Here is a 16,009-nt window from a genome sequence, read left to right as displayed (position 1 = left end):
CTGTTGAAATCAGAGCACTACATTTTGGCCACCGTGCTCGATCCTAGATTTAAAGCCTACCTTGGATCTCTCTTTCCGGCAGACACAGGTCTGCTGGGGTTGAAAGACCTGCTGGTGACAAAATTGTCAAGTCAAGCGGAACGCGACCTGTCAACATCTCCTCCTTCACATTCTCCCGCAACTGGGGGTGCGAGGAAAAGGCTCAGAATTCCGAGCCCACCCGCTGGCGGTGATGCAGGGCAGTCTGGAGCGACTGCTGATGCTGACATCTGGTCCGGACTGAAGGACCTGACAACGATTACGGACATGTCGTCTACTGTCACTGCATATGATTCTCTCAACATTGATAGAATGGTGGAGGATTATATGAGTGACCGCATCCAAGTAGGCACGTCACACAGTCCGTACTTATACTGGCAGGAAAAAGAGGCAATTTGGAGGCCCTTGCACAAACTGGCTTTATTCTACCTAAGTTGCCCTCCCACAAGTGTGTACTCCGAAAGAGTGTTTAGTGCCGCCGCTCACCTTGTCAGCAATCGGCGTACGAGGTTACATCCAGAAAATGTGGAGAAGATGATGTTCATTAAAATGAATTATAATCAATTCCTCCGCGGAGACATTGACCAGCAGCAATTGCCTCCACAAAGTACACAGGGAGCTGAGATGGTGGATTCCAGTGGGGACGAATTGATAATCTGTGAGGAGGGGGATGTACACGGTGATATATCGGAGGGTGAAGATGAGGTGGACATCTTGCCTCTGTAGAGCCAGTTTGTGCAAGGAGAGATTAATTGCTTCTTTTTTGGGGGGGGTCCAAACCAACCCGTCATATCAGTCACAGTCGTGTGGCAGACCCTGTCACTGAAATGATGGGTTGGTTAAAGTGTGCATGTCCTGTTTTGTTTATACAACATAAGGGTGGGTGGGAGGGCCCAAGGATAATTCCATCTTGCACCTCTTTTTTCTTTTCTTTTTCTTTGCATCATGTGCTGATTGGGGAGGGTTTTTTGGAAGGGACATCCTGCGTGACACTGCAGTGCCACTCCTAGATGGGCCCGGTGTTTGTGTCGGCCACTAGGGTCGCTAATCTTACTCACACAGCTACCTCATTGCGCCTCTTTTTTTCTTTGCGTCATGTGCTGTTTGGGGAGGGTTTTTTGGAAGGGACATCCTGCGTGACACTGCAGTGCCACTCCTAGATGTGCCCGGTGTTTGTGTCGGCCACTAGGGTCGCTAATCTTACTCACACAGTCAGCTACCTCATTGCGCCTCTTTTTTTCTTTGCGTCATGTGCTGTTTGGGGAGGGTTTTTTGGAAGGGCCATCCTGCGTGACACTGCAGTGCCACTCCTAGATGGGCCCGGTGTTTGTGTCGGCCACTAGGGTCGCTAATCTTACTCACACAGCTACCTCATTGCGCCTCTTTTTTTCTTTGCGTCATGTGCTGTTTGGGGAGGGTTTTTTGGAAGGGCCATCCTGCGTGACACTGCAGTGCCACTCCTAGATGGGCCCGGTGTTTGTGTCGGCCACTAGGGTCGCTAATCTTACTCACACAGCTACCTCATTGCGCCTCTTTTTTTCTTTGCGTCATGTGCTGTTTGGGGAGGGTTTTTTGGAAGGGACATCCTGCGTGACACTGCAGTGCCACTCCTAGATGGGCCCGGTGTTTGTGTCGGCCACTAGGGTCGCTTATCTTACTCACACAGCGACCTCGGTGCAAATTTTAGGACTAAAAATAATATTGTGAGGTGTGATGTGTTCAGAATAGGCTGAAAATGAGTGTAAATTATGTTTTTTGAGGTTAATAATACTTTGGGATCAAAATTACCCCCAAATTCTATGATTTAAGCTGTTTTTTAGGGTTTTTTGAAAAAAACACCCGAATCCAAAACACACCCGAATCCGACAAAAATAATTCGGTGAGGTTTTGCCAAAACGCGTTCGAACCCAAAACACGGCCGCGGAACCGAACCCAAAACCAAAACACAAAACCCGAAAAATTTCAGGCGCTCATCTCTATAGTAGTAATCAGTTAATTTCTTGATAAATCTGGCTGTCTACATGAGAAATGTCTTAAAAAAGGTACGGGGCACTCTAGTGGGAACTTTCTGGATGCTCAGAGCACTTCCCTCTGGTGTTGAAAAGTATTGTACAACTAATCTGTCACTGGGTGCTGAAAACAGCACAGTACTGCTAGAAGAAGGGGGGAACTAGTTCAGGAAGCAGTAGTACAGACCAATGTTTACCTATATTATCAGGAGGTGCTGAGCCACAGCTCAGGGAGGGGAAGCAGTGCAGTATCTAGGCAATTTGGCTCCCAGTGCGAACAGTAAAAAATGCACCCCCCCCCATACACATTCAAAATGCACCCTCCCCCCCCACCCTCCCATAGACGTAAAAAAAAACTTTTGTGCAGGTGTTCCCAGTGAAGGACGTTGACTCCCTAAAATGGGAGTGGCATCACTAAAATGGCAGTGGCTTCACTAAAAATGGGCATGGCCTCAAAGACAAAGACTACCTTACACCCCAGTTTTTGACCCTGCAACAGACCTTGTCCACCACAGGAATAAAAAAAATGCCACCTTATTCAGCTCCACACAGTAATACACCATGCACCATATTATGCCCCCTGCACCATATTATGCCATACACCGCAATGCTCACGGGAGCAGTGGGGCAGCAATAAGGGGGTGACGGGATAACAGAGGGGAATGGCTGGTGGGGGGGTACGAGACAACAGCAGAGGGGTTGGAAGAGAACAGAGGTAAATAGCTGAAGGGGGACAGCAGCAGGTGGGTTACAAGAGAACAGAGGAATAGCTGGGGGAGAGCAATAAGAGGGAGATCTGGGAGAGAACAGGATGATGGAGGAGAGAGGACATGTGGCACAGAATAAATACTCACTCTGCAGCGCTGCGGTGGTCTCGCTAAGAGTCTGAGTGGAACCGTGGGACTGTCACGGCTATCGATCCTGCTGGCCTCCTCCGGCTGCCTCTGTTCACCCTAGGCCTGCAGTGGTGTATTCAATCTGTGGAACTGATGATTCTATGTGCATCCTTTTTTATACTGAATTTTGTATACAGTAATCCTATTTCTGCATACTGCTCATCTCCTGGTGATTCTGTGTGTATTTTCTTCTTTGCAGTTCATATTTTATATTCAACTACTGTAACCATTGTAGTGTGCCCAAAATGGGTCACTCCTTTGAGTATGTTTTCTTTCCTAGATATCACATTGAGTAGGATGCTCAGTGCAAAATACATTGCTTATTCTCTGGTGCACACACATGTCTGTTCTCTGGCCACAAATGAGAAGAGCGACTCAGTGCCTGTTTCAGAGTTGTACTCAATGTCAATTTAGTACAAAGCTGAGCGTTAATCGACAGTCTGCACATGCGGCTAAGTTGTGCAGTGCATGTACTGTGATAGTGATGGTCAAAGAGAATTTATTTGCAAATGATTCTCAGTGACAATTTGGGGAAGATAATAGGGCAGAAGAAACGCAGGCCTGTTTTGGCAGTTTTGGGGCAGAAACAGTGTCTAACCTCCTGCGGGTATGCTGTGACCATAGGGTTACCCAGAACTTCTATATTCGAGCAAAGGTCAACCTTTATATGCAGCCACTGGGATTGGTAAAGCTGCTGGTGGGAGTTTTAATAATAATAATAATAATAATAATAATAATAATAATAATAAAACAAATAATAATAATAATAATAATAATAGTTATTTATATAGCATTTCTCCTAATAGGACTCAGAGTGCTTTATATTTGCCTTTATAGTACAAAATAAGCTTAACAAGGGTTAACAACATTAGTTAAATGGATGGGTGAACAGGGAAGTCTTGAGACTATTTTTGAAGGATTCTAGGGTGGGGGCCTCTTGAACTGTACGGGAAAGAGGGTTCCATAGAGCCGGAGCCACAAAGCTGAAACATCGATCCCCAGATGAATTCAGGGAGATTCTAGGAGCTGCTAATAGTCCTTTATCTGCAGATCACAGTAATTGAGAAAGACAATGAGAAATTAGAAGCTGCTTCAGGTACCTTGGGCCCTGGTCATGTAGGGCTTTGAAAGTCAGTAAGCCAATCTTGAAAACAATTTGCCATCTTAAAGGCAGCCAGTGTAGGGAATAGAGAATGGGTGTTATGGGGCTGGGACGGGGCTTGTTGGTTAATAGGAAACAAAAAGCCTCAAAAAAGCAGAGTGAGGAGGCTTTTTCGTCAGGAAATAAAAAGCCTCAAAAAAGCCTCCTCACTCGGCAAAACGTACGTCCAGGAAGGGTATGTCCGCGACTTGCGCACAGCGGACTGCCCCAGCTTTCAGGTCCAGTATGTTCTCTGGTGTCAATGCTATTTAAACTACACTGATCTTTATATCTGTCAAAAAGAACTTGTGGCAACAGTAGGCTGATTTTATTGTCAGGACATAGACATTATACATGCAGCTTGCATGTGTTAAAAAAGAAATATGTTCCTTTCTGTTTCTAATGCCTGTGTTTACAGCTGATAAAGAGGTTACATATACATGTTGATGTTTAATGTTTTGGAATCCTCTTTTGTGCCTACATAGCCGAGACGTTACTTTGAGAAACTGACACTTTAGAATGGATACAAGATACAAGTAGCCATTCTGTTGTACTCAGACAAACCCTGTATGCTTTTTTCTATGTCTGTTATAGATATCCTGTTGTGCTGTCTTGGCACACGTAATATAGTAAATATTGCACTGATATAAAAATCTATAAAAGAGAGCAATTTATACATTTGTGATATTCTACTGTTTATTTTGAATTGGTGTACTCAACTATTTTGCCAATACACTTTTATTGTTTTTCAGTGAGAGAAAAAGGGCGACCTAGTAATTCTCTCATTGGCTGCACTGATTATTGTAATTATCGGTCAAAAGCCGAAAGGAAAAGTTCCCTTCTCTCTTACACCTACTAAATTCTCTAAGGACTGGCACCAGCAGGAGTCTCTCACCCCTCATTCAATGCCTAGGCAAATGGGGGGCATCAGAACTCAGAACGTACCTCAATAGTCCTTTCTATGCTATCTCTTATGCTATTTTCTCTGAAAAACACTGGATCATTGGTAATCATATGAAGTTAGGACCAGTTTGCTTTTTAACTCTTATATGTGTTTTATTGTTTATGTGTATGTATATGTTCTTGTCCATATTTTGCCTCTGTCATGTGTATATGAGTACACACCCTATCCTAGGGAGTTTAAATGAACATAATTAAAGGTTAACTAGGGTATTCAATTATCCGCAAATTCGCGGCAATTTTTTGCCCTATTTAATTCCAAACAGGTTTCACGTGAAAATTCTTGCAGTGAAAAGTGCAGGTGAAAATGGGGAAATCAGCCTGTACCCCAAAAAATGCTAAACTAACATAGGAAAACAGAATAGAAGTGTGTTAGAGATCACATTAGAGAGTTTTTGGGGACTTAAATTGTGTGAAATGGCTGTTATATGCATTTTTAAAAAATGATAGAAAGCAAGTTTTTTTGAGCAAAATAAATGCTCTCATTAAATTTGGGGTACATGAAAATGGGTATAAGTATATATTTGGGTCATTTTAGGGTACTTTGAAAAAAAGTGGAAACAGACCGATTACTCCCATCTGCAAGCCTAAAAACATCTGTCCCACTCATAAAGCACCCCAATATACCTGCCCCATACCTTGAATCCCAATTTCCATCACTTTGTACTTTTTCACCCCAAAAATGACATGTCATTATTGGCCAATTAAAAATAATTAAAAACTTCAACGTGCCTAATTAGTCATTTAGGGGGGTGTCCCAGGAGTTCTGTACCATATCCAAACATTTTTACCTTAAAATAGTGACTTTTTCCAACTTTTCACCTGCTTCAGAGTAGGTGAAGTGAAATTAGTGAAAAAATGATCACCGATAAATTTTCCCGGAAAATTGAATAGGCTGTAATTGCGTTTCGCGGGAAAAGTCCGGTTTTTCGCGCGAAAACCGGACTTTTCACGCGAAATGTTCGTTATCACTGCTAATTGAATATACCCCTAAGCCTTATACTACTCCTTTTCATTGTTTCTTATATATTGATTGCTTGACCACCCAAAGAGTCCTATGTACTGCCCCCTTGGGCATCTCTTTCTTTTCTGATTGCCTGATTTACTCTATGGAAGCACCACCACCAGCTAACTGGATATATTTGTTTATAATGATCGTTATGGTAACCCTTTTCTAATTTTCCCTATTTTTCCCCACTAAAACTGCCTGTGCAGTGAGATTCTCTCTTTTTTCTATGTTCCAGAGATAACAGAATGAGGATAATATTGTGGCTGATAACTGATGTTTAAGTGTCAAGCCACTATCCAGAAGATTAACAAGATTGCATACATGTTCAGTGTTTTGTAATTCTGAACCCCCAAGTGTAAGTCATGTTGGCTGACTATGCTGCAGTCTTGTCCTGTGACCTGTCATAAGGACCTCTGTTTTATCAGGATTCGGTCGCAGCCATCTGGCATTCATCCACTCCGGAAGCTCAGCTAGACAGCCATTTAGGGTTGTTATTGGGTTCTCAATACCTGGAGTAAAGGACAGGTACAGTTGTGTACAATGATGGACTACGGCATGAAAGGCCCAAAGGAGGAATGGTCCCTAGCTTTGGAGAGTTGCCAGCCTCCATGAGGGTGTTGCAAATCAACACAGAGGCCTGGCTAACCATTAGAGAGGACATAGCCTGCAGACAGCATCAATACTATAGTGCATGGTCTGGGCCCTTTTTTATATATACAGTGCATCCAGAAAGTATTCACAGCACGTCAGTTTTTCCACATAGTGTATGTTACTTTACAGTCTTATTCCAAAATTGAATTAATTAATTTTTCCCCTAAAAAGTCTACACACAATACCCCATAATGACAAAGTGAAAAAAGTTGTTTTTAGATTTTTGCAGATTTCTTACAAATAAAAAGCTAAGAAATCACATATACATAAGTATTCACAGCCTTTACCATGATGCTCAAAATTGAGCTCAGGTGCATCCTGTTTCCACTGATCATCCTTGAGATGTTCCTAAAACTTAATTGGAGTCCCCCTTTGGTAAATTCAGTTGATTGGACATGATTTGGAAAGTCCCACACCTGTCTATATAATGTCCCACATTTGACAGTGCATGTCTGAGTACAAACCAAGCATGAAGTCAAAGGAATTGTCTGTAAACTTCCAAGACAGGATTGTCTCAAGGCACAAATCTGGGGAAGGGTGCAGAAAAATATCACCTGCTTTGAAGGACCCAATGAGCACAATGGCCTCAATCATCTATAAATGGAGGCCATTCGGAACCACGAGGACTTTTCCTAGAGCTGGCCGGCCATCTAAACTGAGCAATCGGGGGAGAAGGGCCCTAGTCAGGGATGTGACCAAGGACCCAATGGTCACTCTTTCAGAGATACAGCATGGAGAGAGGAGAACCTTCCAGAAGGATAACCATCTCTGCAGCAATCCACCAATCAGGCCTGTATGGTAGAGTGGTCAGACGGAAGCCATTCCTTAGTAAAAAGCACATGGCAACCCGCCTGGAGTTTGCCAAAATGCACCTAAAGGACTCTCAGACCATGAGAAACAAAATTCTCTGGTCTGATGAGACAAAGATTGAACTCTTAGGTGTGAATACCAGGCATCATGTTTGGAGGAAACAAGGCACCGCTCATCACCAGTCCAATACCATCCATATATTGAAGCATGGTGGTGGCAGCATCATGCTGTGGGGATGTTTTTCAGCAGCAGAAACTGGGAGACTAGTCAGGATAGAGGGAAAGATGAATGCAGCAATGTACAGAGACATCTTGGATGGAAACCTGCTCCAGAGCGCTTTTGACCTCAGACTGGAGCGACGTTTCATCTTTCAGAAGGACAATGACCCTAAGCACACAGCAAAGATATCAAAGAAGTGGCTTCAGGACAACTCTGTGAATGTCCTAGAGTGGTCCAGCCAGATCCCAGACTTGAATCCGATTAAACATCTCTGAAGAGATCTGAAAATGGCTGTCCATCAACACTTCCCATCCAACCTGATGGAGCTTGAGAGGTGCTGCAAAGAGGAATGAGTGAAACTGGCCAAAGATAGGTGTGCCAAGCTTGTGGCATCATATTCAAAAATATTTGAGGTTGTAATTGCTGTCAAAGGTACATCAACAAAGTATTGAGCAAAGGATGTGATTACTTATGTACATGTGATTTCTTAGCTTTTTAGTTTTTAGAAATTTGCAAAAATCTAAAAAAAAAAAACTTTTTTCACGTTGTCATTATGGGGTATTGTGTATAGAATTTTGAGGGAAAAAATGAATTTATTCCATTAAGGCTGTGATATAACAAAATGTGGAAAAAGTGAAGTGCTGTGAATACTTTCCGAATGCACTGTATAGTAAATACTGACAGTGCATTCCATATAGTACACCAGATTAATAAAAGCAATGCACTGTAGTGAATAATACCCTATAGTCCTGTGCAGTATAATGTAACATATAAATATATCATGTATAATTCAAGTTCATAGTCTGGAACCCGATACCTAGAAGGGTGTGGGCATTCCAGAAATGGGGCCTACCGGGAGTTTCCCCTGTACCCCTGTTGGTCAGTCCAAGAACTAGTCTAAATACTTTCTTTAGTGGTTCAGTAAAAATGTCTGTCTGCAAAAAGCATTGGACTATTTTTGCCAACACATAGCCATTTATGTCTATACACTCTATTGGGAGCTTGGTTTAGACAGGGTCCAGATCACATGTGGTGGGATGCAACATTTGGGTAATTTCAGCAATATCTTTTAAATCCATTGAGTCAATGTAGTTCCATGAAGACAAGTGGCTTTCACTGACAGGTTTGACACTCCTTTGATGGCACTGTGGGGAGTCTAGCCTGGGTGGAGGATATTTTATCTGCAAAGAATTTTGCAAACTTATTGTATCTTGCCTTTCAAGTCTATGACCCCAATACAAATCCAGGTGTCATTCCAGCCATTTTTTAGCACACTTTCGAAACAATGTGGAACATAGCTTCTCTGTGTTCTCACTCTGCCTCTGTTATTTGGATTTTTGCAAGACACTTCTACCCTGCTTCGTGGGAGTCTGTCTCTTCCGCTCTGTAGCATAGCGCCATCGCCAGTATCCACCCTAAATACCTTCAGTCTGTGTTCAGGGCCACTGTCTCCTTTTGTTCCAGTCTGGCTTACGCTGTTGTCTCCAAAGGTTCCAGTCTGGTTCAAGCTGACGTCTTCACCAGTATCAGTCCAGTTCAGTCTGCTTTCCACACTCTGGTTGCAGTACAATTCCAGCCTGCAGTATTCTTAAGTATCCTGATTAAGCCTCTTGACAGCTTTAATTATTCCAAATGCCAAGTCTTCAGTCTGTTACCATTTGTGACTTCAAGCAAGTCTTCTATTTACATTTTGTCTGCTAATCACGAGTTCAGTGGATGTATTCATACTTCAGTTGCTGCTCAGTGATTTCCACATCATACCACTATTCTTCTAAACATCACTGCTCCAAGCCTTTCTTTGAGACTCTCTGCTCATCATAGCATCAGTTTAACCATTGATGGTGGTTGTTATCCTGAGGGGCCTCTCTCTGAGTGCTGGGGGTTTGTGCTGAGTCTCCAGTGGAGTGGTTAACTCTGGGTATTTGGAACTGGGTTTATGTGTTTTCTTAGGGTGTAGGCTCCAGGCACCCAGCTCTGGTATATGGGTTGCACCATATTTAGTGGATTCCAGTTGGGCTATTTATTATATGTATTACCACCTGTCCTGCTCCTGAGTTCTCCCTGGTTCCAGCTCCATGGTCCTGAGATTCAGGGCCTGGGCTGAGTTCCTTCCAAGGGGTTCCTGGTGCAGGCTGGGGGCCTTCCAGTCATTGCTGACTTCTCTCAGACGACATTAGGTCACATCACTTGTTGGTGTCTAGTCCATGAAAACACATCTGATACGCTCACCTAGTTTTCAGTACTCCTCATCAGCCCAGTCTATGCTTCTTGATTTGGATCAGACTAACAAAACCATATTTATTATATCTAGTATAGGATAGGTGTAAGTGCCTACTCATGATTACTAGTACAGTAGCAAACAGCCCTACACATAGGAACAGTCACATCTAAAGACACAAGGAATCTGCATGAGTACAAACATATGTATTTTTTCCATGCAGCAAACCAAATCTGTATCTTTACTCATTTGTCCGCTGTGAGCCAGGCTACTGGAAATAAACAGTGTGTGGATTTATTGGCAGCAGTTGATACAGCTTATCGATAATTGATTAAAAGCTAGCCAGCCAAATTGACAGCCATAACAAGTTTAGTAATGCATTAATTATACAATTACATTTTATATATACAAATAGAAACATAAATAAATAAATAGCATAGAAACAGTATACAAACAAAATACAAAATCTCAATTATACAGGAAACTGCCATGTTACATGAGGTCTTGAGTTGGGAAACACTGTGCTATAAAGTTAAATTCTGCATTAAGTATTGATTTGGTGTAATATAGAAAGGCAATGTAAAACAATTTTTTGTGTATTTTAAAAAATAATTCAAATGTAATTATTTCCTTGTTATGTATAAATTGCAGGAGCTGGTGGTTTACAGATGCCAATTGCAAAACTGACTCTACTGGTCTCGCTAGAAAAGCAATGAAACAATGTTCTAAAAAAAATACAGGTACAAACTATAATAGTAAGGGAAATGATTTCCTATATTAAATTATGGTCAAATGTTAACTTGATTTGTTTTAAGAATTTATGTCAACTCTAATGTTTGGCTGATGAATTTAAGTACAGTTTGAAAATATTATTTAACAGTTCAAATCACGTTTGTCCTGATATGAAAATTTAATGCTGTATTAGAAATGTGCCAAAAAATTTGGCAGACACGAAGCTGAAATTAAAAAGCGGATTGACCAGCTACAGGCCAAATTATGAGTGCTCAGTTAGACAGAGCCAAATGCTTAAACATGCACTTTTAATGCACTGTATATATAAAATGCTATTGCCGTAAGATGGAAAATGCTTGACCAGATGTGTTATTACTTATACTGAGGATATTTTAAGTATTGTAAAGATAATGCTGTTGAGACTCTGGAGGTGAAGACTATTTCAGGTGTCTAAAGAGTTCAAATCATTTTACAAAAAGGAAAGATATTCCCAGCAGGTTTTTTTTTAACATTTGTTATTCAGTGTTGGTCCTTCTTTATGCTGGAGAAATAAATGCAAGCTGTAGTGCACTACTTTTAGTATCCACCATCACTTCCAGATACCTTGGAAGCTGTGGTGGCTCCTACTTACTTTTATTAGGGAACTGCCGCTAGCGCCGTGCCCAGAGAGAAGACAGCCAGCCGTGGATGCTGGCACGAGCGTAATGAATCTAGCAGCAGTCCAACTGTGCATGTGAAAACCCCCAACATCTGTGGCCTGCATTGGCTGCAGCCCAAAGAAGCCAGATCAGGCAGTGGTTTCCTATAGCCAGGGAGTGGTTTCCTTCAGCCAGCTCTCTGCTTATCGCAGCCCGGTCTGCCAGTCCCAGGGAAGGAAACACCTGTGGCTAACAGTTGGAAGTCACTGTCAGTCACAGTGAAGCCAATGCAGGGGTCCCCCATATTTTTAAAACCAGCACCGGGCTTCTCTAGCCAGAGAGATAATGCCACAGGCGGGGAACACTTTTATATTGGTCCCTGTATCCGTGGCATAACCCCCCACAACTAGTCATCCCTGGCCAGGGTACCCTGGAGGAGTGGGGACCCCTTAATTCAAGGGGTCCCCCCCTCTAGACACCCAAGGGCCAGGGATGAAGCCTGAGGCTGTCCCCCCCCATCCCTGGGCGATGGATGGGAGGCTGATAGTCTTTGTGTAAAAATAAGAATATTGTTTTTTGTTGAAGAACTACAAGTCCCAGCAAGCCTCCCCCGCAAGCTGGTACTTGCAGAACCAGAAGTACCAGCATGCAGAGAAATAACAGTCCCGCTGGTACCTGTAGTTCTACAACAACAAAAATACCCCCCAAAATACCAGGGGTGACTAGTTGGGGGGTAATGCCACAGCCGCAGGGACCAATATAAAAGTGTCCCTCGGCTGTGGCATTATCTCTCTGGCTAGTGGAGCCTGGTGCTGGTTTTAAAAATATGGGGGACCCCTACATCTTTTGTCTCCCATATTTTTGGAACCAGGACCGGACGCAGAGCCTGGTGCTGGTTGTATAAATATGGGGGACCCTATGCAATTTTTCCCCTGTATTTTCACAACCAGGACCGGCTCAAAGAGCCCGAGGCTGGTTATGCTTTGGAGGGGGGACCCCACACAATTTTTTTTTCATTTTTAACCTAAACAGACCCTTTCCCACAGATAAGCATGCACGGATCTCACTGAACCGTGTATGACTATTCAAACACACCAGGAAAAAGCAGGTCTATTTTTTTGCTGCCTTTTTTTTACGATTAGCAAAAAAATAAAACCGCAATTGAACATTCACTGACAAACACCAAAATACCAATGAATAGTAAATTCCCATGTTGTATGAACAAGCAGCTGCCGATGGTCTATTCATTCGTATTTCTGCCCTCTGCCATGAAATCCATTACGAATAGCCCCAACACTGCAGAGATTTGTGCTTAGTAAATTCCCGAGATGACACTTAGAAAAAAAAAAAAAAAACTCGGTCAAAATCGGAAAAAAAATTAGTAAATAAACCCCCATGTGAGAAAAATGGATACCTATAGACACAGAGCAACAATTGGGTAACAGTGTGCATTTTAAAATCTTACTGCACCAAAAAAAATACAGTAACTCAGAAGAATCATTGATCTCAGGTAGCATAAAAATATTTAAAGTTTAAATCCAAAATGATTCTGTTTTCATTATAGGTATTAGACTACTGTCTACATACTTTTCTTTTCTGATTGAGGAGGGAATGTAATAACCTTTGATTTTTTAAAACTGCCTAGTTTTCTTTCCTGTTTTTCAGAGAATTTAAAGTCACTGTATGTAATTAACAGCAGAGATGTTCATGGACCCCTGTGTTTTAGCTCAAATTAAAGATGAGCAGGTTCGGACTTAACACCAGAATTAACGCCAGTTCGGTTTTATCTGACATCCGTGAGCCAATAAGATGACATTTTGAGAACCGAGTAAAACCGAACCCGCTCATCTCTAGTTCTAATCCATCATCATGTTTTTGGTAGAGATGAGCGGGTTCGGTTTCTTTGAATCCGAACCCGCACGAACTTCACTTTTTTTTTCACGGGTCCGAGCGACTCGGATCTTCCCGCCTTGCTCGGTTAACCCGAGCGCGCCCGAACGTCATCATGACGCTGTCGGATTCTCGCGAGACTCGGATTCTATATAAGGAGCCGCGCGTCGCCGCCATTTTCACACGTGCATTGAGATTGATAGGGAGAGGACGTGGCTGGCGTCCTCTCCATTAGAATAGATTAGAAGAGAGAGAGAGAGAGAGAGATTGTGCAGACAGAGTTTACCACAGTGACCAGTGCAGTTGTTGTTAAGTTAACTTTTATTTAATATATCCGTTCTCTGCTATATCCGTTCTCTGCCTGAAAAAAACGATACACAGCAGTCACACAGTGTGACTCAGTCTGTGTGCACTCAGCTCAGCCCAGTGTGCTGCACATCAATGTATAAAAGCTTATAATAATTGTGGGGGAGACTGGGGAGCACTGCAGGTTGTTATAGCAGGAGCCAGGAGTACATAATATATTATATTAATTTAAAATTAAACAGTGCACACTTTTGCTGCAGGAGTGCCACTGCCAGTGTGACTAGTGGTGACCAGTGCCTGACCACCAGTATAGTAGTATATTGTTGTATACTATCTCTTTATCAACCAGTCTATATTAGCAGCAGACACAGTACAGTGCGGTAGTTCACGGCTGTGGCTACCTCTGTGTCGGCAGTCGGCACTCGGCAGGCAGTCCGTCCATCCATAATTGTATAATTATATACCACCTAACCGTGGTATTTTTTTTTCTTTCTTTATACCGTCGTCATAGTCATACTAGTTGTTACGAGTATACTACTATCTCTTTATCAACCAGTGTACAGTGCGGTAGTTCACGGCTGTGGCTACCTCTGTGTCGGCAGTCGGCAGGCAGTCCGTCCATCCATAATTGTATTATTATAATATATACCACCTAACCGTGGTTTTTTTTTCATTCTTTATACCGTCATAGTGTCATACTAGTTGTTACGAGTATACTACTATCTCTTTATCAACCAGTGTACAGTGCGGTAGTTCACGGCTGTGGCTACCTCTGTGTCGGCAGTCGGCAGGCAGTCCGTCCATCCATAATTGTATTATAATATATACCACCTAACCGTGGTTTTTTTTTCATTCTTTATACCGTCATAGTGTCATACTAGTTGTTACGAGTATACTACTATCTCTTTATCAACCAGTGTACAGTGCGGTAGTTCACGGCTGTGGCTACCTCTGTGTCGGCAGTCGGCAGGCAGTCCGTCCATCCATAATTGTATTATAATATATACCACCTAACCGTGGTTTTTTTTTCATTCTTTATACCGTCATAGTCAGTCATACTAGTTGTTACGAGTATACTACTATCTCTTTATCAACCAGTGTACAGTGCGGTAGTTCACGGCTGTGGCTACCTCTGTGTCGGCAGTCGGCAGGCAGTCCGTCCATCCATAATTGTATTATAATATATACCACCTAACCGTGGTTTTTTTTTCATTCTTTATACCGTCATAGTGTCATACTAGTTGTTACGAGTATACTACTATCTCTTTATCAACCAGTGTACAGTGCGGTAGTTCACGGCTGTGGCTACCTCTGTGTCGGCAGTCGGCAGGCAGTCCGTCCATCCATAATTGTATTATAATATATACCACCTAACCGTGGTTTTTTTTTCATTCTTTATACCGTCATAGTGTCATACTTGTTGTTACGAGTATACTACTATCTCTTTATCAACCAGTGTACAGTGCGGTAGTTCACGGCTGTGGCTACCTCTGTGTCGGCAGTCGGCAGGCAGTCCGTCCATCCATAATTGTATTATAATATATACCACCTAACCGTGGTTTTTTTTTCATTCTTTATACCGTCATAGTCAGTCATACTAGTTGTTACGAGTATACTACTATCTCTTTATCAACCAGTGTACAGTGCGGTAGTTCACGGCTGTGGCTACCTCTGTGTCGGAACTCGGCAGGCAGTCCGTCCATCCATAATTGTATTACAATATATACCACCTAACCGTGGTTTTTTTTTCATTCTTTATACCGTCATAGTCAGTCATACTAGTTGTTACGAGTATACTACTATCTCTTTATCAACCAGTGTACAGTGCGGTAGTTCACGGCTGTGGCTACCTCTGTGTCGGAACTCGGCAGGCAGTCCGTCCATCCATAATTGTATTACAATATATACCACCTAACCGTGGTTTTTTTTTCATTCTTTATACCGTCATAGTCAGTCATACTAGTTGTTACGAGTATACTACTATCTCTTTATCAACCAGTGTACAGTGCGGTAGTTCACGGCTGTGGCTACCTCTGTGTCGGAACTCGGCAGGCAGTCCGTCCATCCATAATTGTATTATTATAATATATACCACCTAACCGTGGTTTTTTTTTCATTCTTTATACCGTCATAGTGTCATACTAGTTGTTACGAGTATACTACTATCTCTTTATCAACCAGTGTACAGTGCGGTAGTTCACGGCTGTGGCTACCTCTGTGTCGGCAGTCGGCAGGCAGTCCGTCCATCCATAATTGTATTATAATATATACCACCTAACCGTGGTTTTTTTTTCATTCTTTATACCGTCATAGTCAGTCATACTAGTTGTTACGAGTATACTACTATCTCTTTATCAACCAGTGTACAGTGCGGTAGTTCACGGCTGTGGCTACCTCTGTGTCGGAACTCGGCAGGCAGTCCGTCCATCCATAATTGTATTACAATATATACCACCTAACCGTGGTTTTTTTTTTCATTCTTTATACCGTC

At 42.5% G+C, this 16,009-nt stretch overlaps 1 long non-coding RNA gene across 2 annotated transcripts in view; it reads left to right on the top strand.

Moving 5' to 3' along the window:
* The window catches only part of LOC135058092 (uncharacterized), a 54,275-nt gene that overhangs the window by 16,556 nt on the left and 21,710 nt on the right, over positions 1–16,009 (top strand). For both annotated transcript variants that reach the window (XR_010244593.1, XR_010244592.1), the window contains exon 2: positions 10,604–10,692. This is a non-coding gene — a long non-coding RNA (uncharacterized LOC135058092). The remainder of the gene's footprint in view (positions 1–10,603; positions 10,693–16,009) is intronic.

Source organism: Pseudophryne corroboree, chromosome 3 (assembly GCF_028390025.1).
Source record: "Pseudophryne corroboree isolate aPseCor3 chromosome 3, aPseCor3.hap2, whole genome shotgun sequence".
NCBI lineage: Eukaryota > Metazoa > Chordata > Amphibia > Anura > Myobatrachidae > Pseudophryne > Pseudophryne corroboree.
This window is presented reverse-complemented; position numbering and strand designations above follow the sequence as displayed.